This window comes from Nycticebus coucang, chromosome 8 (assembly GCF_027406575.1).
Source record: "Nycticebus coucang isolate mNycCou1 chromosome 8, mNycCou1.pri, whole genome shotgun sequence".
Lineage (NCBI taxonomy): Eukaryota > Metazoa > Chordata > Mammalia > Primates > Lorisidae > Nycticebus > Nycticebus coucang.
In genome coordinates, this window is record NC_069787.1 from 99658992 (window position 1) to 99681908 (window position 22917).

Here is a 22917-nt window from a genome sequence, read left to right on the forward strand (position 1 = left end):
GTGAGTCTTTCCCCCAAGGTATGTTCTTGTTTGGTTTATCAAAGATTAGGTGGTTGTAAAATGTTAGTTTCATTTCTTGGTTTTCAATTCGATTCCAAGTGTCTATTTCTCTGTTTTTGTGCCAGTACCATGCTGTCTTGAGCACTATGGCTTTGTAGTACAGACTAAAATCTGGTATGCTGATGCCCCCAGCTTTATTTTTATTACTAAGAACTGCCTTAGCTATACGGGGTTTTTTCCGGTTCCATACAAAACGCAGAATCATTTTTTCCAAATCTTGAAAGTACGATGTTGGTATTTTGATAGGAATGGCATTGAATAGGTAGATTGCTTTGGGAAGTATAGACATTTTAACAATGTTGATTCTTCCCATCCATGAGCATGGTATGTTCTTCCATTTGTTAATATCCTCTGCTATTTCCTTTCTGAGGATTTCATAGTTTTCTTTATAGAGGTCCTTCACCTCCTTCGTTAGGTATATTCCTAGGTATTTCATTTTCTTTGAAACTATGGTGAAGGGAGTTGTGTCCTTAATTAGCTTCTCATCTTGACTGTTATTGGTGTACACAAAGGCTACTGACTTGTGGACATTGATTTTATATCCTGAAACATTACTGTATTTTTTGATGACTTCTGGGAGTCTTGTGGTTGAGTCTTTGGGGTTCTCTAAGTATAAGATCATGTCGTCAGCAAAGAGGGAGAGTTTGACCTCCTCTGCTCCCATTTGGATTCCCTTTATTTCCTTGTCTTGCCTAATTGTATTGGCTAGAACTTCCAGCACTACGTTGAATAGTAAAGGTGAGAGAGGACAACCTTGTCTGGTTCTGGTTCTAAGAGGAAAAGCTTTCAGTTTTACTCCATTCAGTAAAATATTGGCTGTGGGTTTGTCATAGATAGCTTCAATCAGTTTTAGAAATGTGCCACCTATGCCTATACTCTTCAGTGTTCTAATTAGAAAAGGATGCTGGATTTTATCAAATGCTTTTTCTGCATCTATTGAGAGGATCATGTGATCTTTATTTTTGCCTCTGTTAATATGGTGGATAACATTTATAGACTTGTGCATGTTAAACCAGCCTTGCATCCCTGGGATGAAGCCTACTTGATCATGATGAATGACTTTTTTGATGATAAGCTGTAATCTATTGGCTAGGATTTTGTTGAGAATTTTTGTGTCTATATTCATGAGTGAGATTGGTCTGAAATTCTCCTTTTTGTTTGGGTCTTTTCCTGGTTTTGGTATCAGGATGATGTTTGCTTCATAGAATGTGTTGGGGAAGATTCCTTCTTCCTCAATTTTTTGGAATAATTTCTGCAGTACAGGAATAAGCTCTTCCTTGAAGGTTTGATAGAATTCTGGAGTGAAGCCATCTGGACCAGGGCATTTTTTGGTTGGAAGATTTTTTATTGTTTCTTTGATCTCAGTGCTTGAAATTGGTCTGTTCAGGAGCACTATTTCTTCCTGGCTGAGTCTAGGGAGAAGGTGTGATTCCAAATATTGATCCATTTCTTTCACATTGTCAAATTTCTGGGCATAGAGTTTCTGGTAGTATTCAGAGATGATCTCTTGTATCTGTGTGGGATCAGTTGTTATTTTCCCTTTATCATTTCTGATTGAGGTTACTAGAGATTTTACTTTTCTATTCCTCGTTAGTCTGGCCAATGGTTTATCTATTTTATTTATTTTTTCAAAAAACCAAATCCTTGTTTCATTAATTTTCTGTATGATTCTTTTGTTTTCAATTTCATTGATCTCTGACTTGATTTTGGATATTTCTTTTCTTCTACTGAGTTTAGGCTTAGATTGTTCTTCTTTTTCCAATTCCATAAGGTCTCTTGTGAGATTGTTGATGTGCTCTCTTTCTGTTTTTCGAATGTAGGCATCTAAAGCGATGAATTTTCCTCTCAAAACTGCTTTTGCAGTATCCCACAGGTTTTGGTAGCTTGTGTCTTCATTGTTGTTATGCTCAAGGAAGTTAATGATTTCCTGTTTTATTTCTTCCTGCACCCATCTGTTATTCAACAGAAGATTGTTTAATTTCCATGCCTTTGGGTGGGGTCGAGCATTTTTGTTAGAGTTGAGTTCCACCTTTAGTGCCTTATGGTCTGAGAAGATACAAGGTAAAATTTCAATTCTTTTGATTCTGTTGATATTTGTTTTGTGTCCCAGGATATGATCAATTTTGGAGAATGTTCCATGGGGTGATGAGAAGAATGTATATTCTTTATCTTTGGGATGGAGTGTTCTATATGCGTCTATCAAGCACAGTTCTAGGGTCTCATTTAAATCTCTTATATCCTTGTTTAATTTCTGTTTAGAGGATCTGTCCAGCTCTGTAAGAGGAGTGTTAAGGTCCCCTGTTATTATGGTATTATCAGATATCATATTGCTCAGACTGAGTAAGGTCTGTTTCAAGAATCTGGGAGCATTTAAATTGGGTGCATAGATATTTAGAATTGAAATGTTTTCTTGTTGTATTTTTCCCTTGACCAATATAAAGTGACCATCTTTGTCTTTTTTGACTTTAGTTGCTTTAAATCCACATGTATCTGAAAATAAGATTGCAACTCCTCTTTTCTTCTGAATTCCATTTGCGTGAAAAATTGTCTTCCAACCCTTGACTTGGAGCTTTAATTTGTCTTTTGAATCCAGGTGTGTTTCTTGCAGACAGCAAATGGATGGGTTGGGTTTTTTAATCCAGTCAACCAATCTATGTCTCTTCAGTGGGGAATTCAAGCCATTAACATTTATTGAGATAATTGATAAGTGTGGTAGTATTCTATTCGTCTTATTTTGTGAGAGTCCATTGCTTAGTTTTATCTTTTGCATCAGTGTGGAGGTTAGGTTCTGTCGTTTAATTTCTGAGTTCTGACTTTGCTGCTGATCCATTGTGGTGGTCAGTATGCAGAACAGGTTGAAGTATTTCCTGTAGAACTGGTCTTGTTGTGGAGAATTTCCTCAATGTTTGCATATCCGTAAATGATTTGATTTCTCTGTCAATTTTGAAGCTTAGCTTAGCAGGGTACAGAATTCTGGGCTGGAAATTGTTCTGTTTAAGTAGATTAAAGGTAGATGACCATTGTCTTCTTGCTTGGAAAGTTTCATTAGAGAAGTCTGCGGTCACTCTGATGGATTTGCCCCTGTAGGTCAACTGGCGCTTACTCCTGGCAGCTTGCAGAATCTTTTCTTTTGTCTTGACTTTGGACAGGTTCATCACCATGTGTCTTGGAGAAGCTCGGTTAGAGTTGAGGCGACCTGGGGTCCGATATCCCTCTGAAAGCAGTGTGTCAGAATCTTTGGTGATATTTGGGAAATTTTCTTTTATAATATTCTCTAGTATGGCTTCCATTCCTCTGGGGCATTCTTCTTCCCCTTCTGGAATTCCTATAACTCGTATGTTGGAACGCTTCATAAAGTCCCATAATTCTGACAGTGAACGTTCTGCTTTCTCTCTCTTCTTTTCTGCCTCTTTTTCTATCTGAGTTATCTCAAGAACTTTGTCTTCTACCTCTGAAATTCTTTCTTCTGCATGGTCTAACCTGTTGCTGATACTTTCCATTGCATCTTTAAGTTCCCTGATTGACTGTTTCATTTCCTTCAGCTTGCTATATCCTTTTTATATTCTTCATATCGTTCATCTCTTATTTGATTCTGTTTTTGAATTTCCTTTTGGTTATTTTCCACTTTATTAGCAGTTTTCTTCATTGTTTCCATCATTTCTTTCATTGTTTTCAACATGTGTATTCTAAATCCCCTTTCTGTCATTCCTAACATTTCTGTATAGATGGAATCCTCTGCAGTAGCTACCTCATGGTCCTTTGGTGGGGTTGTTCTGGACTGGTTCTTCATGTTGCCTGGAGTTTTCTGCTTATTCTTCCTCATGAGTGATTTCTTTTATCTGTTTCCTTGCCCTAATTTTCCTTTCACTTCCTCTTGCTCTTTAAGTTCTCGTGCCTGTGGACTAAGGGTTACAGGACCAGAAGGGTGAGAAGGTTGAAGAGCAAAAAAGGGATGAAAGAAAGGAGGACCGAGTGATAAGAAAAAAAAAAAGAAAAATAGAGAAAGGAGAGGGGGTGGGTAAAAGGAATATTGACAAAAAGAAGAGAGGCACAGAAAGAGGGAGTCAGAGCAATATAGGTGTACAGTAGGGTACTTTGATACAACCTTAAAAAAAAACCCACCTTCTGGGGGTGTCCAGTTGGGTGGTTCCCTTGAGGTCAGCAGCTCTTTGCTAACCTGATCAGACACAGTACCCCACCTCCACCAAGTAGAGAGGAAAGACAAAAATGCTATAAATCAAACCAAAACAAGCAAACAGAAAACTTTACGGGATAAAATTGGGTGGAAAACCAAATAATAGCCATAGAAACACTAACAAAAATGAAGTTCTAATTATTGAAATAGGCAGCAATGGGAAATTATAATTAAACTAGAAAAATTGAGAAAGAAAAAGGATCTGTATGGAAAAGGTTGAACTTAAAAAACAAAACAACAATCAACAACATCAAAATAAACAAAAAAAACAACCAAACCAAAAAAAAAAAAAAAAACACAACCAAAAACAAAGCAGTATGTATATGTTATTGAATATTGTCTGGGCAACACGTGGTCTTCTGGGGTATGAGACGTTAATCACAGTTCTGATACGACTGGAGGCTGCTAGTTTCTCAAACCCCAGCAGGTAGACACCCTAAATCTCTCTTCAGCCCACTTAAAAGGCACTTTGCGCTTGTTCACTTGCTGAGCAGAAGCTTTCCCAGGGAAGTGCTTGTCGCTGGAATCACTGCTGAAGTGGCTATCCACTTACCCTGTGTGTCAAAACTGGTCTCCCTCTGCCCCCGAGGGTTAGGGCTGCAAGGCGGCTCAGATCCCGCCCTTAGGCTACTTGGTCGCTGGGTTACCAGCTCCCACCCAATTCCAACTCTGCGACCCTGAGGGCGGAGCTTGCCGGGAAGATCGCTCACAACGGCTGCCTGTGACCCAGAGCCAAACACTATTAGCTCTGTCTGGCTCAGCGGCTCAGACTGGGGCCCTAGACAAAGGCCAAAGTTCTCCGCACTCCCGCTCAGGCTCTTCCCAAGGCAGTTCAGCTGAGTGCCAAGTCCAAAGACACCAAAACAGTTCACAGGTAAGGCCTTTCTGGTTTGCAGTCTCGCTGCTACTGAACTTACAGTTGCGGGCGGGTTTAGACGGATTGAACACACGCGACCACTTGCCGGTTTTCCACTGTTTTAGTCCTCCTCTTGGGGTCCAGAAGTCTCTTGCTGACTCCCTGTGTCCTCTCAGGGGTGATGATAGGCAGATCCCACCAGCCAGAGATGCCTGGAGTCCTATCTCCCCAGACTCACGGTGCCCAGATGCAAGGAAGCTGTTACTCGGCTGCCATCTTGCTCCGCCTATATTTGATTATTTTTAGTAATTGCAGGGTATTCAGTCATATGGACAACTGATAATTTAATTAATGAGCATTTTAATTAATGCTATTAATGCCTACTATAAATGAGCATTTTAATTTTTTCAATTTTTGTCTGCTATCCATGTTGCAACAATAAACATTTTTGTACAGCTATCTTTGTACACATATGCAAAAGTTCTGCAGGATAAATTTCTACAAGTAAAATTGCTGGGCCAAATGGTATGTCCATTTACAATGCTGATGGTTATCGTTTAGAGCTATTTTAGGAAATTGACATTAATATAATGATCATTTTTCACTAACGCAAGCATGTTTTTTAGTTTTGATTTCAGGGTAAAACATTTATATGCATGCATTTTACACATACATGCAAATCTGCCCTCTATAAGGAAGTCTTTTCAACCAAACTGTATAATTATCTTTTGCATTCCCAGCTCTCACTTTAATGATGTCTAGTGAATGCATATGAGGTGAACGCATGGCTTGTTAGACCACTTCTGTGTTAATTTTAAGCTATTTTATGGTCACAGATGGATCCCTATTTTGCACCTTTTTTTTTTTTTTTTTCCGACAGGAGTCCTGGAGTCTACAAACTTAACAGTAGAGTTATGTGTTAAATGCTAAATTAAAGTCAGTCTTTGAGTTTTGTTTTGAATCATACACTAAAATCACAACATAGCAGAACTTTTAGGGATCATACAGACTTGTAACTAGAGTGCTTCAATTTACAGTTTGGGACGTAAATAAGGCGTTTTCAAGGTGGGTCCCAAAATTGAACATGTGAGCCCTCACATGTCCAGTGAACAGGAAATAGTGTGGTAAGTCCTCCCCTGATAAGCCCAGGGCCAGTCCTGGTTGCTTCCATTTCAACTCTTAGAGTCTCATTTCAGATGCACTCTCTTAACACCAGGAGACTCTGTTGCCTCATGAGAGAGATTGGTGGCTCTGGGAGAGCTGCTAGTGTAGACCCTGGGTTGGGCCACTTCTCTTTTCTAAGGGGCCAGAGAGAAGAACCCAGCCCTGAGGGACAAGTGCAGCCAGGGGAGGGCTCCTAGCAAACATGGCCTGGACTTTCATCATTGTGCACCTCAGATTCACTCACACAGCCACTTTTCCAGGACTCAAATCTGCTTTCCAGTTCCTGGCTTGGGTCTAGTCTCAATGTGTGCTGCCTTACAGCCCCCAAAGCACAGTCTCTGTCAAACTCTTCAGTCTGTGCAGGGGCTGGACTGGTAGACTGGGTTGGGCCTGTCTTATCTCCTTGCTGATGAGCCTATCTGAGGGTCCGGTGGCCCTTCCCTGACTCCAAAACTTGCTCGGGGCCACCTCCATTCCAACCTGACTAGTTTTAATTTTTGAGATAAAGTGTAGGGGTCTTGGATCTCTTTCCCTAGGGGTGTCTTGGGCTCCAAATACAAACTTGGCTACTTCCCCTCCCCCCCCCCGCCCCCAGCAATCTTCAGATTCCACCTATTAATATTTTCCCTTTTCCTCACACATGACATCAAATTCCATTTTACCCAGCTATCCTACCGGAGATTAAGTCCAGTCCCCTCATTTTAAAAATGAGGAAAACGAGGCACAGAAAAGTTGTTTACCCAGGGTGACACACTTGATCATGATCAACCAGAGACAACAATGCTTGTCTTCTAAGTCACGATTCAGGGCTCTGTTTCTGTTTTGTAAGTTTGTGGGGGTTTTGTTTTTTTTTCTCATGAGTTTTGAAATCCTAAGCCACTTTTTCTTTAGCGGATTTGGCCACATTCCACACAGCCCAGCTAAAATATGCTCAGACATGCTGGGTACCTTTATTGTATACCTAGCAGTGATTTCCAGAGTCAAAACCAAACCACTAATTAAAATCAGTCACTGTTTTGGAAAACCCACATCATTGTTCCTCTTCATTAGAATGAATAATTAAGAGCTAGTGCTGAGCATGTTCATTTGCCCTAGATCGTGCTTTGCTGCCTCTGTGACCTAGTGAATGTAGTAAATATTTATAGCGCAGGCCTGCATTTGATGTAGGGTTCTTTTTTAAGAGTTCCTATGGACTCTCCATTGAGCCGAACCTTTTAGGGCATTTTCTGATTCAATTTCATCTTAAATATTTGTCCCTTGATGGATAGTTTAGGGAAGCAACTTAAAAGCAACTGGAAAGGCAAGAACTCCATCTGGGAAAAAAAATCTCAGTCCACTGAGTCTTGGTTCTTGACCTCTGGGACTGGAATCCTTACCTTGCCTGGCATGGAGGTCTCCGCATATCCCTATCCCTCAGTCTGACAGCTAGCATTGAGTGAAGGTGAAGCAAGCAGTTGGAAAAGGGACAAGTCATGGGGTGGGGGCAGGAGGTGTAGTAGGAGAGAGATGTAAAATTCCTTCTCTTGAGTAATTCAATTTCAAAAAGCCCAGAGTTCTGTTGTGTTTTGGCATAATATACATGGTTGGCCCGCTTAATGTTGAGTCAGGACTGCCATTTTGATAGAACACTACTGTACAAAGCCAGACTCCAAAATACCTTTTAAGGAATCAGTTTCATCTTGAGTTTTTAAAAATTAGTTAACATGCAGTGAAAACATAACTCTTTGGGTTTACATGAATAGATTTTACTAAAAAGTCAATCTGTTATCCATGTTGGCTCATATCTTTCCCTGGGTGCATGTTGAACCACCTGGACAACTTGAGGAAAATTCCAATGCCTGGGCCACACCTCAGAGCAATTATATCAGACCATCTGGGAGTGGGACCGAGGCATCAGTACTTTTTAAAGCTCTCTCATGATTCTGTTGTGCAGTGTAGGTTCAGGCCCACTGCCCATCATTGCTGCCTGTAGGCAATAATTTGCTTGAATGCTACTATAAGCTTTGTGACAGCAGAAACTGGCTTACTGTCACCCTTGATGCCTAGGACTTCTGAACCACAGTTGGAATTTAATAAATATTTATTGATTGAGTAAATTAAGGTTTATTCTGAACTTATCAAGATGGAGATAAAGAAATGCCCTCCCTTTGCCTAGGTGCAATGTTGGAAACTTATGATCACACAGTTAGATCATTTCAACTGGAATGAAAGCATTTTATTATTTGAACAATAGGCCCACTGTGCAACTGTGGGAGCAGGCTGCATGGTTTAGGTTTTGATCCTTCTACCATCACAGGAATTTTCTAGTCTAAAAGGCTCTGTGTGGTATGAAGTCTTTTCTCTCTGATTTCATCTTATATCATTCCTTCCACCACCTTCTCACCACTCTCCAGCCACATTGGCCTTCTCCGTGTTTCTTGAACATTGCCAAGCTCCTTCTTGTATTAAGGTCTTGTATTTGCTGTTCAGTTTGCTGGAATACTCACCCCATGTGAGGAGCTGCAAAGTCAGTGTTGCAAAGGTAGAGTCAAAGACAGGAAGAACAGCAGCCACTTTTGCAAACAATTTTCCACATAGCTCATTTAGGAAAATGCTCAGTCGTTCACATAAAATGCTCAGCAGCTCACATTTCTTCTTTATCCGTCTTTTCCTCTCCAAAAGGCTGCTTGAGTATAATAAGGAGAGACTGTGATTTGTATGGTATTATGATCATAGACAGAAAAGGGTGTCCTTCAATTATTGCAGTTTCATCTAGGTCTTCACTGGTTGTTGCTGCAAAGTGCTTGGTCAAGGGTAGGCCACAGGCTCCATCCCTGGATGTCCTGCTCATGTCTGCTGCTGATAGCTGAGGCTACTGTACCTTGGGGCTAGTCTCTTTTGCCTTGACTGGGTCTGGGTAACTCACATCATCCTTCTTGGCATTGTAGACTCTTCTGAGTCTCCAGCCAGCCCCTGTCCCAAGATGTCCACGAAAGCTGTGATGTTACCTCTTTGCCTTGGTAATCCATGGCAGGTCCTGCCTTCAGCATTCTTTTCATCCTAAGGCATGGGGAAAGGATTGTCCATTTTATGTTACAAGAGAGCCAAGCAGGGTTGAGGGATATAAACTCAGATCTTCTCCCTGTGGCAACCATGATCAACCACCGTGTTTTCTCTGATGTGCCCATGTACAAGTGGTGTGGGACGATCTCCTTCTACAGTCTCCAAGAGGAAGCGAGCAGACCCCCTTTTCAGGGGTGGTACCTGTCCCAACCCCTGCCTCTCCTGCCTGTCTCCCATGCTCTTCCCCAATCCACAGCACCAGCGCCGGAAAGCTTGGGTGCTCTGCCTCCTCATCCCACGAGTGCTTTCTCTCCGCACTGATCACAAAGGAGAGTTCAATGCTCTCACCTTCAGGCCTACTTTCTGATGAGTTAAAAAAGAGATAAAGAGGGCGGCCCCTGTGGCTCAGTGAATAGGGCGCCGGCCCCATATGCTGAGGGTGGTGGGTTCAAACCCATCCCCGGCCAAACTGCAACAAAAAAAATAGCCGGGCATTGTGGCGGGCGCCTGTAGTCTCAGCTGCTGCTGAGGCTGAGGCAAGAGAATCACGTAAGCCCAAAGAGTAGAGGTTGCTGTGAGCCGTGTGATGCCATGGCACTCTACCCGAGGGCAGTACAGTGAGACTCTGTCTCTACAAAAAAAAAAAAAAGAGATAAAGAAATTTAGAAAATCTTTGTTTTCTTTTTTAATAAGCCTAAATTTTCAGTCCAGTCTCTGAATATGATGTCTCTATGCTCAAAAGCATTCTATTTTGGCTGAGTGTGGTGGGCCATTCCTAGCTACTCAGAGGCCAAGGAAGTTCAAACCTAGGGCTTTGAGACCTTGTCTCTTAAAAAACAAAAAACAAACAAACAAAAAAAATTAGCAGGACGTGTGGCATGTGCTTGTGGTCCCAGATACTTGAGCGGCTGAGGCAGGAGGATCACTTCAGTCCAAGAGTTTGAGATTGCAGTGAGCTATGATTGTGCCACTGCACTCCAACCTGGGTGACAGAGCAAGATCCTGTCTCTAAGAAAATTTAAAGACTATATGTTTTGGCCGCCAGAATCTGAATATTAACTATTTCTCTTTATGGCTCTGCAATAATGCTCCTAATTCTCTACCTCCCCTTTCTACTCCATAATTTCTGTCCACCCTACTCCTCAGATTAATGGTTAATACTGGCTAAAGAGATGCTTCATATGAAAACACAAAGAAATACACATTAATATGGCTTAATATGTTATCTCACTTTTACTTACAATAGTTACTCACCACGGGCTCTGGCTGTGGGCTGAATACCTCCTACACATTGTTTCATTTAATTTTTACAACTAAGACGTAAAGTGGTTAAAGAAACTGCTCCCAAAGTTATTCCTAATTCAATGGTAGATCAGGATTTGAACTCAGGGCTGCCTGATTCCATGGTCCACACTCTAATCCTTGTACCCTCTATGCCCCTCTGTAAGATCACCATCTGTTAGGTCTCCTTTATAAAGCTCTAGAATTCCTCGATGCTACCTATTTACTTAAGGCTGTTTCGCTGCTCTGAGGAATATACACTAACTGCAAACTGAAGGATTACAACTTGAAAGAAGGTGGCAAAAAGAAATGTGACCGAGAGAGTGATTTTAATGGGAAAAATGTAGATGAATAACAGAAGAATCTCCAGACAGAGGCTTTTTCCGACCCAGGGAATGGCAGTGATATTTCATTATAATGCATTAACTAGCAAAAAGGGACCACTGGGTTGAATTATATCTTGAATATTTTATCTTTCTGTTGGGTATAAACAAGGGTACAAATAGACATTATTTTTTCTTTGGATTAGGGCATGACTTTGGGGCAGTAAATTTCTCTTGTATAATATTCCACTTAGACTTCTCCAAAAACTGTGGTTCCCTAGTTTTCTGAATAAAACATTTAAATAGGAAGCTTTACACAGCTGCTATCATTTCTATTTAATCCCAAATTATTAATGGTTTCAATTTATTTCTAGAAAATTCTTGTTTTAGTTTATAATTATTCAGGGGAAGATTTGAGTGAAGAAAATGATAGCCCATATTTTTTTTCTTATACCATGCTGTTAAAAAATAGTGACAAAATATGGTACCTGGTTGAGTAGCATGGAAATCACTTGGGAAAATTGTTCAAAATACAAATTTCGGGTTCAACTCCAACCATACGTGGTTTTCTGGAAGCTTTTGCATTTAGGTTTAGAACTGATTTCATGTTAATATTTTCCATATACTTATTCCATTGTACCAACATTGAAGTACCTTAACTCTTTTGTCCAAAATCAATTGCATATAATAAATGTGTGGTCTATTTTTAGACTCTTTTAATCTATTCCATTAATCTATTTCTCTACCTACTAATACCACACTGTCTTGAATTACTCTACCTTAATAATAAGCTTTGAAATCAGTAAGGTGAGTTTCCAATATTATTCTTTTTTCTTTCTTTTCATAGATCTTCTTTAATTTCTCTTAGTAATGTTTTAGGTCTTAGTGTATATATCTTTGCTAAATTTATTCCTAAGACACATATGCACACATATTTACATTTTAGTGCCATTAAAAATGGTAATTTTTGTAATTAAACATATGTAACATAAAATTTACTGTTTGAACTATTTTAAAATGTGTGGTTCAGTAGAATTAAGTGTACCCATACTGTTGTACAACACTCAACACATCTATCTCCAGAAATATTTTCTTCTTCCTAAACTGAAACTCTATACCATTAAACATTAACTCCACAATTCTTCCCTTAGCCCTAGCAACTACCATTCTACTAGTTTTTCTCTATGATTTTTTAAAATTAAATCATAGCTGTGTATATCAATGCAATCATGGGGTACAATGTGCTGGTTTTATATGCAATTTAAAATATTTTCATCAAACTGGTTAACATAGCCTTCATGGCATTTTCTTAGTTATTGTGTTAAGACATTTATATTCTACATTTAGTAAATTTCACACGTACCCTTGTAAGATACACTGGAAGTGTGGTCTCACCAATTCCCCACCCTCCATCCATCTTCCCCCCCGCCCCCGTCTCTATGATTTTGACTCTAGAAACTCATATAAATGGAATTATACAGTGTTCTCTTGTGACTGGCATATCTCATTTAGCCCACCTTTAAGGTTCATCCATATTGTAGCACATGTCAAGATTCCGTCTTTTTCTAAGGAGTATTATTCATACTCTGCTGCACATATGTACTACATTTTGTTTTTCCATTCATCTGTTGATGGATACATGGGATGTTTTGGGCCATTTTGAATAGTGCTGATATGAACATGACTTTACAAATATATGCTCAAGTCCCTGCTTTTAATTCTTTTGGAGATAGACTTTTGATGTGGCTGGCTACCATCCAACTGGCTAGGAGCTTGGATAGAACAAAAACAGAGAAAAGGCAGATTGGTCTCTCCATCTCCTGAAGCTGCAATACACTCTTCTCCTGCTTTTGGACATCAGAACTCCAGGCTGATCTGCAGCCTCTGAATTCCAGTATTTACTCCAGCAGCACCCCAGGACTGCACTGTGCTAATAGCTTCCCGGTGTCTCTAGCTTATGTACAGACTGTCATGGGACTTCCCAGCCTACATAGTTGCATGAGGCCATTCCCCTGATAAATTTCCTCTCATGTATCTATACGTATGTATCTATATATGTCCTATTGGTTTCTTCTCTCTGGATAACACTGACCAACACAACCTTCAACACACAGCCCCATCAAGCTTCACGAGAACTATCCCTGAACATGTGTAGCCTCACTTTCTACCGACAATCCAAGGAAGACCACACAGACTTTTTTCCACCTTGTCCACGACCAGGCAACTTTATTGTCTCTGATGCCTTACTCTGCAAATTTCAGTGCCCTCAGCATCTCTAAAACCTGATTTATGTCTCCTCAGCATGACAGTACATGGCTTTCAGCTCACATTTCATCTCCTTACATTGCAGGCAGAAAAAATATTGCCAAGCAAAGAGCCAGGGTGAATATGGATCAAAGCTTAAGTGTTTCCTTTGCCCAAGGATTATGATCTTGCACATGCATGCTTTTTCTCTCTCTATATATATTTTCCAGAGTATATATGTGTATATGTGTATGTGTGCATATGAAGTATATCACTTATAATACTATTTTTGCTAACAGTTTATTAGTAATTAAAAACACTTGATCATGTCATATACTGGCTGCTATTCAATGATATTATCAAGAACCTGTATTTTTTGGTGTTATTCTTTTGGATTAATACGAGGGTACAAACAATTAGATTACACTGTTTGCATTTGTTAGGTAAAGTTTAAGTTGTAGTTAAGCTCCTGACCCAAGAGGTATGCCATATACCCGTACATTGTGCCCACTGAGTGAGAACTTGCCAACTACCAGTCCCCCTCTCTTCTCTCCTTCCCCTATTTGAGTTTAAGGGAACCCATATTTTTGCTATATTTCCCTGCACCATCTTCTTAGGTATTACATTTTCAACATGAGTTTGCTGTCTCATGGTTGCAAGGTGGCTGCCACTGTTTTAGGCATCACATCCTCACATAGCTCCCTCCTGGGCAGTAAGAAGGAATAGGTCTCTTTGCCATATGTATTTTTATCCCCTTACCATACCTCAAATCCTCTCAGCAGACTTCACTTTGTTTCTTTGGCCAGAACTGGGCTACATCAATCTCTAGAAAATGGCAATCTATTTTATGGGCCAATAGTGATTCAACTTCTGAGGTAAGGTGAAAGACTCCATTTCTTTATTCATTTTGATATCTGAATGATATTAAGGTTTTATAAACTAATAAAGAAAAAATGTTTTTGGAATAGCAACCAACAATAATGGAAGTAGCAAAGTCTCTCCACTCATTTGTGGAACTTTGTGCAACTCATATTACAAATAAATTAATAGAATAACTTTCTCCCTTTGACATCTTGTTTTACCTGTGCATCCTGCTCATCATGGCAAATTTATCTTCCTGAAACACAGATCTGACCATGCTAGATCTTTGCTCAAAACATGTTGCTGGTCACCTATCACTATAAACACATGCCAAGGCATGGCCCCATGACTTCCTGGATTTGATGCCACCCTATCTTTTTTTTTTTTTTTTTTTGTAGAGACAGAGTCTCACTTTATGGCCCTCGGTAGAGTGCCGTGGCCTCACACAGCTCACAGCAACCTCCAACTCCCGGGCTTAAGCGATTCTCTTGCCTTGGCCTCCCTAGCTGGGTCTACAGGCGCCTGCCACAACGCCTGGCTATTTTTTGGTTGCAGTTTGGCTGGGGCCGGGTTTGAACCCACCACCCTCGGTATATGGGGCCGGCGCCTTACCGACTGAGCCACAGGCACCGCCCGACGCCACCCTATCTTTTTAATATGATTTTTTTAGTATACCCCTTTCTGCCCTTGTCACACTTTCACCCTTTGTTGGACACGATGAGCATTCCTGTGTCCATTATCACTGGCAATGTCTTTGTCCACCTCATTTACTCCAAAATCCCTTCATCTTTGAAGCCCCAGCTCAAATACCACCTCTTGTATGATGCCATTGATGACAATTTTAGTTGCAATTGATCTCTCTTGTCTCTGTCCTTTTATTGTGCCTACAGTGCTCCCGTGTAGGATATTTAGTGGCTAAGACATTTAGATTATATCTTAACTCAGCTGTGTATACTTACATTGCTTCGTATAGAGGCAGTAGATAACTAACACAGAAGCCACAGTTCCCGTGATTACAACATGATGCTCCACTAAGCCTAAATGTACTTCAAGGCATCTTGGGGCATTCTTAATTTATTATTGATAACTGCTCCAATCAGTTGCTACTAGTGGCTTAAATGAAATCTGCATTCCATCTCTGGTTAAATTTATGATCTTGTTCATAACCAAAGCTTAATTCTTTGATCAGTTGAAGTGAATTTTACTGCATAGATTTCATGGGTGGTTTCCAACCAATGACCAAATTTATTTGGACAGGGCAGAAAGCAAGCTAGAAGATGTTAATGCTGTAGCATTATGGCATGTGGAGGAGCTGAGCATATGAAGGAAATCTGCTAGTAAGAGCATCAAGCTCTTGCCAGAGGAGGGCCAGACTGTCAGAATTTTCTTTTTTTTTTTTTCCTTAAAGAACCCACCAGGAGACCTTGTTATTTTCTTGGCTTAAAAATCCAAAGATCAGATAACAACTGTGTAGGCCATCCCCAAGGATCTCATGGGTCAAGGAAAGAAATGAGAGTGTCTCCAAATGTCATAATCCATTTCGTTACTATGGGCAAACTCTATTGGACATAGCTGTAAGTTTTACTCTCCAGAACAGCAGGTGTCTACAACAAATAGGAATCTTCAAACTAAACAGACGTAAGACTCATGTTCAAAAGTCACTTTGGGAAATGACAGAATCAGTAGGGGATTCTTTGAATATTAGGTTGGTTTTACTGTTTATTGATTTCTTCAAAAATGTTTTAAGGCAGTACTGTGCAATATAATAGCTGTTAGTCACATGTGGTATTTAAATGTAATTAAAATGACATAAAATTTAAAATTCAGGTCCGCAGTCAGAATAGCCACATTTCAAGTGCTCAACTAGCTACATAGAGCTAGTGGCTGTCATGTTGGACAGAGCAGATACAGAACATTTCTATTATCACAGAAAGGTTTAGCAGGAAGCATTGTTCTAAAGTTTCCTATAAGAAATAGGAATCCTTCTGCACTGTAGTTTAGTTTTTTTCCAGAAGTTTTTGTTTGTGTGCACCAATTAGATTTTTTTTTTTGGTGGGGGGTGGGTGGGGGGTATTACCATTACTTATATAACTTTTACTTATTTTTTTTCTACCCAAATACACGCTTTTCTCTTTAGAGGCCTTTCTATTTAATGTATCATTTGAGAAAAATATCAAGAAAGTATTTATTCCCCATAGTTAGAGACCTGTGCAGTAAGCAAGAGTCTGTTATTTATTTTCCGTTGTTTCCTTATGGTGGTTAATGTCTTCCCTGATCCATGTGAGTTCCTTTTTTGCAACCTTCTGCACACTACATTGGCATTGTATTGCATGGCTGTGTGAATTTAAATGGCCCAGCATTTTGCCTCACTAAGGAAGACAAAGAATTCAGTTATTAAAGAAAAGGACTATTGGGAAACAGTGCATCATAAGGCTTCTAACTATTCTGTCACATTTTATTCTTGCCTCTTCTCATACCTTAAATAAAAGCTATTCTATATAGAAAGATGTATTAATTGGCCATATGCAACGTGGCTAAAGCTTCCACATTAGTTTAAATGAGGTTCATTTGAAATGACTTAACCAAAGTTATGATGGCGATTCAATGTAAAGTTCATTCTTTATTGCAATTCAAAGTCCTATGTTTACTGCATTTATTCCTAAAAATATGAAGTGTTTTCTTAAATTATAAGTAAGGCAAAATATGAATAAACAAAAATAAAATGCATCAGGGAATATAAGACAAAGTCTCATCTTTATTTCTATCCTTATGGTTCTACAGATTGTTATCTTTCCTTGTAATTTCCAACCAAGGTACCTCTTTGAATAAGGTCTAGACTGGCTACTTAGGATTCATATATTCTCTTTATTTACATGATTTTGGGGCTAAAAACGTGGCATTTGTTTGTAATAAATGGACCAAAATGTTCCCTTTCCAGTTTCATCATGGTCACATCGTCTATTGCAGAGACAGCTATAGGGTTAGTAAATCGCAAGACTGGGTTTAAACTCCAGCTCCATCACTCTTGGTTGTGTGGATCATGAAAGTTACTTACTGCTAAATACTTCAGCTTCTTCATCTCAAAGACAAGTTTGATTTCTAAACTGACATTATACATTTTTTTCCAGTTCTCATAAAATGCCTTAGAGCAATGCTACTAGTTTTTAGTTGGGTTCCAAGTCTAAAATTTATTTTTCTTTCTATGTCTTTCAACTTTTACAATAGAAATGCAATTTATATATAGTGAAATGTATAGATCTTAAGTATACAGTTTGAGTTTTGACCAACTTAGTATACACCATGTGACCTTTCTTTTTCTTTTTTTAATTTTTTATTTTAATCTATTTAGGAGGTAAGAATCAAATTCTGTTACATGTATATACTGTATGGTGGTAGAATCTGGGGTTTTGGGGCACTCATTATCTGAGGAGCATACGTTCTACCCACAGGTAAGTTTTCATCCCTCACCCCTCCCATCCTCTCCATTTGTTAATCTCCACTCTGTGTGCTTTTGTGTAGCCATATTTTAGCTCCCACTTATAAGTGAGAACATGGGGCATTTTTTTTCTGTTCCTGAATTACTTCACCTTAGAATAATGGCCCCCAGTCCATCCAAGTTGCTGTAGAAGACATTATTTTGCTCTTACTTATTGCCAAGTAGTACTTTGTGATGTATATACCACACAACATTTAAAAAAAGTCTACTCATCAGTTGATGGACACTTAGGTTGATAAATCATACCTTTGTGGTTTTTAAAAGATTTTTTAACTTTATTATAGGTATATAATAGTTCTATATCTTTATCGGGTATATCTGACGTTTTGATACAGGCATACAATGTGAATTAATCAAATAAGGAGAATTAGATTATCCATTACCTCTGTATTAGAACTATTTCAATTGAAGTCTTTAAGTTATTTTAAAGCACCCCTAACTTATTGTTTATAGTCACTTTGCTGTAGTGTCAAATATTATTCATTCTATCTAACTATATTTTTGCACCCATCAATCATTCCCAATTTATACCCCCCTCTCAGATAGCCTTTCCAGTCTCTGGTAACCATAATTCTACTCTCTGTCTTCACGAATCAGTTGTTTTTAATATTTAGCTCCCACGTGAGTGAGAACATGTGAGATTTGTCTTTATATGTTTGGCTTATTTCACTTTACCTAATGTTCTCCAGTTCCATCCATGTTGTTTCAAATGGAGGAATTTAATTCCTTTTGTGGCTATATAATATTCCATTGTATATATGTATCACAATTTCTTTATCCATTTATCCACTGACAGACACTTAGGTGGATTTCAAATCTTGGCTATTGTGAATAGTGCTACGGTAAATGAGGAAGTGCAGACATCTTTTCATGATACCGAATTCCCCTCTTTTGGATATATGTAGTATAACCAGCAGTGAGATTATTGGGTCATATGGTAGTTCTATTTTTAGTTTTCAATGAACCTCAATATTATTTGTCACAGTGGTTGCACTAATTTTGGTCCCATTGGCAGTATATGAAAGTTTTCTACATGCCTTTTTTCCTCCAGCATTCATTTTGCCTGTCTTTTTAATGAGTTAAAGTTAAAACAATTTTAACTGGGACAAGATGACATCTCATTGAAGTTTTGATTTGCATTTCTCTGATGACTAATGATATTTGGCATTTTTTCATATACCTGTTGGCCATTTGTATGTCTTCTTTTGAGAAATAACAATTCAGATACTTTGTCCAATTTTGCTTTGGTTGCTTGTGCTTTAGGGTGTTATGCAAGAAGTCCTTACTCAGCCCAAAGTCCTGAAGCATTTCTCCATTGTTTTCTTTTAGTATTTTCATATTTCTGGTCTTAGGTTTAAGTCTTAATACATTTTGGTTTGGTTTTTGTATATGGCAAGAGATAAGGGTCTAGTTCAATTATTCTGCATACGGATATCCAATTTTTCCAGAACCCTTTATCCAAGAGACTATCTTTTAATCTGTTAATATTCTTGACACCTTTGTCAAAGGTAACATACCTTTAGATAATTTTTTATTGTTCAATAATATTTTTATCTTTCAGACCGACAAAATCCTTTTAATATTTCTTGTAGGACTGGTCTAGTGTTGATGAAATCCTTCAGGTTTTTTTGTGTGTGTATGTGTGAGAGTAGTTATTTATCCTTTGTGTTTGAAGAGTATTTTTTCAGGACATAATATTCTAGGGTTAAAGTTTTTTTCTTCAGCACTCTGAATATGTCACTCTGCTCTCTCTTGGCCTGGAAGGCTTCCCCTGAGATGTCTGCTCCCTGACGCACTGGAGCTCCAGTATAAGCTCTCCTTTTCTTTTTTCTTGCTTTCTTTAGGATATTTTCTTTATCGGTAACCTTCGGGGGCTTGGTTATTAATTGCCTTGCGGTAGTCTTATTTGATTCAGTCTTCCTGGTATTCTATGACCTCTTGTATGTGAATATTGATATCTTTCTCTAGGTTTAGAAAGTTCTCTGTTATTCTTTGACTAAATTTTCTTCCTCAATTCTCTCTCTGTATCTTCTCTTTATTGCCAATAACTCTTAGATTTGCCCTTTTGAGGCTATTTTCTAGATCTCGTAGGGGTGCTTCTTCTTTCCTACTCTTTTTCCCCATTTTCTGACTGTGTGTTTTCAAATACCCTAGTTTCAAGCTAATTCCTCTGTTTGATCAATTCTTCTGTGAGAATCTTTGCTGCATTTCTCAGTTTATTGATCGACTTTTTCAGTTCCAGAATTTCTGCTTGATTTTTTTTTATTTCAATCTCCTTATTAAATTTTCTGATAGGCTTCTAAATTCCTTCTCTTGAAGTTCATTGAGATTCTTCAGAAAAGCTATTTTGACCTTTTTGTATGAAAGGTCGCCTGTCTCCATCACTCCAGGATTGGTCACTGGTACCTTATTTAATTCATCTGAGGAAGTCATGTTTTCCTGGGTATTCTTGATGCTTGTGGTTGTTTGTTGATGTCTGGGTATTAAAGAGTGAGATATTTATTTTATTTTTCACAGTCTGGGCTTATTTGAACTCATCCTTCTTGAGAAGGTTTTCTAGGTATTCAAAAGGAATTGAGTGTTATGAACTAAGTCTTGGTCATTGCAGCCCAGTAATGCTATGACATTTTAAAAGTTCAGAATATTGAGTGAGTACACAAACTTTGGTTGCAATTTGCTTTTGTACATTTTTGCTCAGTTATAAGTGTACCCTCCACATAGAGTATGTGCATTCCCCTGGTTAGGTGTGAGTTTATCCTGTCCCCCTTCTTCCTCCCACTTACTTAATTCCCTTTGATTTTACTTCCATATATGTACATGGGAGTTGATTGAACATTTCTAGTTTAGTATTGATTTTATGCCCATAGCTTATTTTTGTCTGTTCTAGAATTTCAAATAAATAGAATCATATGGTATGCATTCTCTTGGATCATGATTTCCCCATTTTCTATGAATTCTAATTAAACATTTCACTTTATAGCAAATGTCTCTTCCATCTACATTTTACTTGTGTCTTTAACACATTCAAAAACCATGAGTAGACAGTAGAGAGGTTAATTTTTAAAGTCTAAGAAAATATCTTGGCTTTGCAATTTCTAGCTACATAAACATGTAAGTTTTGGCAAGTTACTTTAACTTCCTGAATCACACTTATCTCTCTCTCTCTCTCTTTTTATTGTTTGGGATTTATTGAGGGTACAGAGAATTAGATTACACTGATTGCAGTTGTTTGGTAAAGTCCCTCTTGTAATTGTGTCCTGCCCCCAAGAGGTGTGCCATACACTGTGACCCCCCAGGCCCCCTCGTCCCCTCTCCCTGATCCCTCATTCCCCTACCCGCTCCCCTTGTATTAGATCATCTATTGCCTTCATAGCAGAATTGAGTACATTGGATTCTTGCTTCTCCATTCTTGTGATGCTTTACTAAGAATAATGTGTTCCACCTCCATCCAGGTTAATACAAAACATGTAAAGTCTCCATTTTTTAGAATGGCTGAATAGTATTCCATGGTATACATATACCACAGCTTGTTAATCCGTTCCTGGGTTGGTGGGCATTTAGGTTATTTCTACATTTTGGAGATTGTAAATTGAGCTGAGATAAACAATCTAGTGCAAATGTCCTTAGGATAAAAGGCTATTTTTTCTACTGGGTAGATGCCTAGTAATGAGATTGCAGGATCAAATGGGATGTCTAATTTAAGTTCTTTGAGGATTCTCCATACTTCCTTCCAAAAACATTGTATCAGTTTGCAGTCCCACCAGCAGTGTAAGAGTGTTTCCTTCTCTCCACGTCCATGCCAGCATCTGCAGCTTTGAGACTTGGTGATATGGGCTATTCTCACTGGGGTTAGGTGATATCTCAGGGTGGTTTTGATTTGCATGTCTCTGATGATCAGGGATGATGAGGATTTTTTCAAATGTTTGTTAGCCATTCATCTGTCTTCGTCAGAGAAGGTTCTGTTCATCTCTCTTGCCCAGAAGTAAATGGGATTGTTTACTCTTTTTCTGTTGATGAATTTGTGTCCTCTGTAGATTCTTGTTATCAACCCTTTGTCAGATTGATACCCTGCAAATATGTTTTCACATTCTGAAGGTTGTCTTTTTGCTTTAGTTGTTGTGTCCTTAGCTGTGCAGAAGCTTTTTGGCTTAAATAAGTCCCATTTGTTAATTTTTGTTTTTGTTGCAATGGCCACTGAAGTCTTTGTCATAAAATCTTTCCCCAGTCTAACATCATCAAGTGTTTTACCCACACTTTCTTTTAAGATTTTTATCATTTTGTGTCTTAGATTTAAGTCCCTCATCCTTGGGTGGCACCTGTGGCTCAATGAGTAGGGTGCCAGCCCCACATACCAAGGGTGGCAGGTTCGAACCCAGCTCTGGCCAAACTGCAACAAAAAAATAGCCAGGGGTTGTGGTGTAGTCCCAGCTACTTGGGAGGCTGAGGCAAGAGAATCAATCGCCTAAGCCCAAGAGCTGGAGGTTGCTGTGAGCTGTGACGCCATGGCACTCTACCGAGGGCGACAAAGTGAGACTCTGTCTCAAAAAAAAAAAAAAAAAAGTCCCTCATCCATCTTGAGTCAATTTTTGTAAGGGGTGAGAGGTGTGGGTTGACATGTACTCTTTAAAATGATTATTGTAATATTGACCTCATGAGGGTTTTATTAGGATAAAATAAAATAATATATGCAAAGTAACCACCACTTATATGTATGAAAATTATCAGTCCCCTCCCCTTTTAATATAGTAAGTCTTGTGGCAGTAAGCATCCTTTTATTATGGTTATTTATGTGACTGATCATCAATTACAATGAGTATGTGACTCTGTTAATGCTTAGTACACTCAAGTTGTATATAATCACAACATATATTTATCTCCTTTTCTGTTTATTTGTTCATTTAATCTTTATTTAATCCTGTTTGAAAAATAGCTGATATTATTTTTATTTTACAGTTAAAGAAACTGAGACTTAATGTGGTCAACTTATCCAGAATCATCCAAAGTGTTAATAGATGTTACACTCAGACCCCTGGGACCGAAGCTTGCACTTTTAATGAGGCAATGCTGAGCTCCCTGAAGTAGAGACAAGGGTGATCCATGACCCTCAAGTGTTGTTACTATTAGTTTGCATCCTGGAGAGTTTCCGGATGCAGGCACAGGCTGGATAGATGTATACATTTTCCAAAGCTCTCCAGATGGTGTCTGCTGCCTGCTCAGGTGATGCTTGGCTATGACTTGACTGTAGTCCAACGATTCCTTTGTTCATTCATTCGTTAGCAGGTATCTGATATTCTGGGTATTTATATATGCCAGAAACTATTCTGGGTACTGTAAATGTAGCAATATGTAAAACAGACAAAAAAAAAAACAAAACAAAAAAAACAATGTTGCTCTA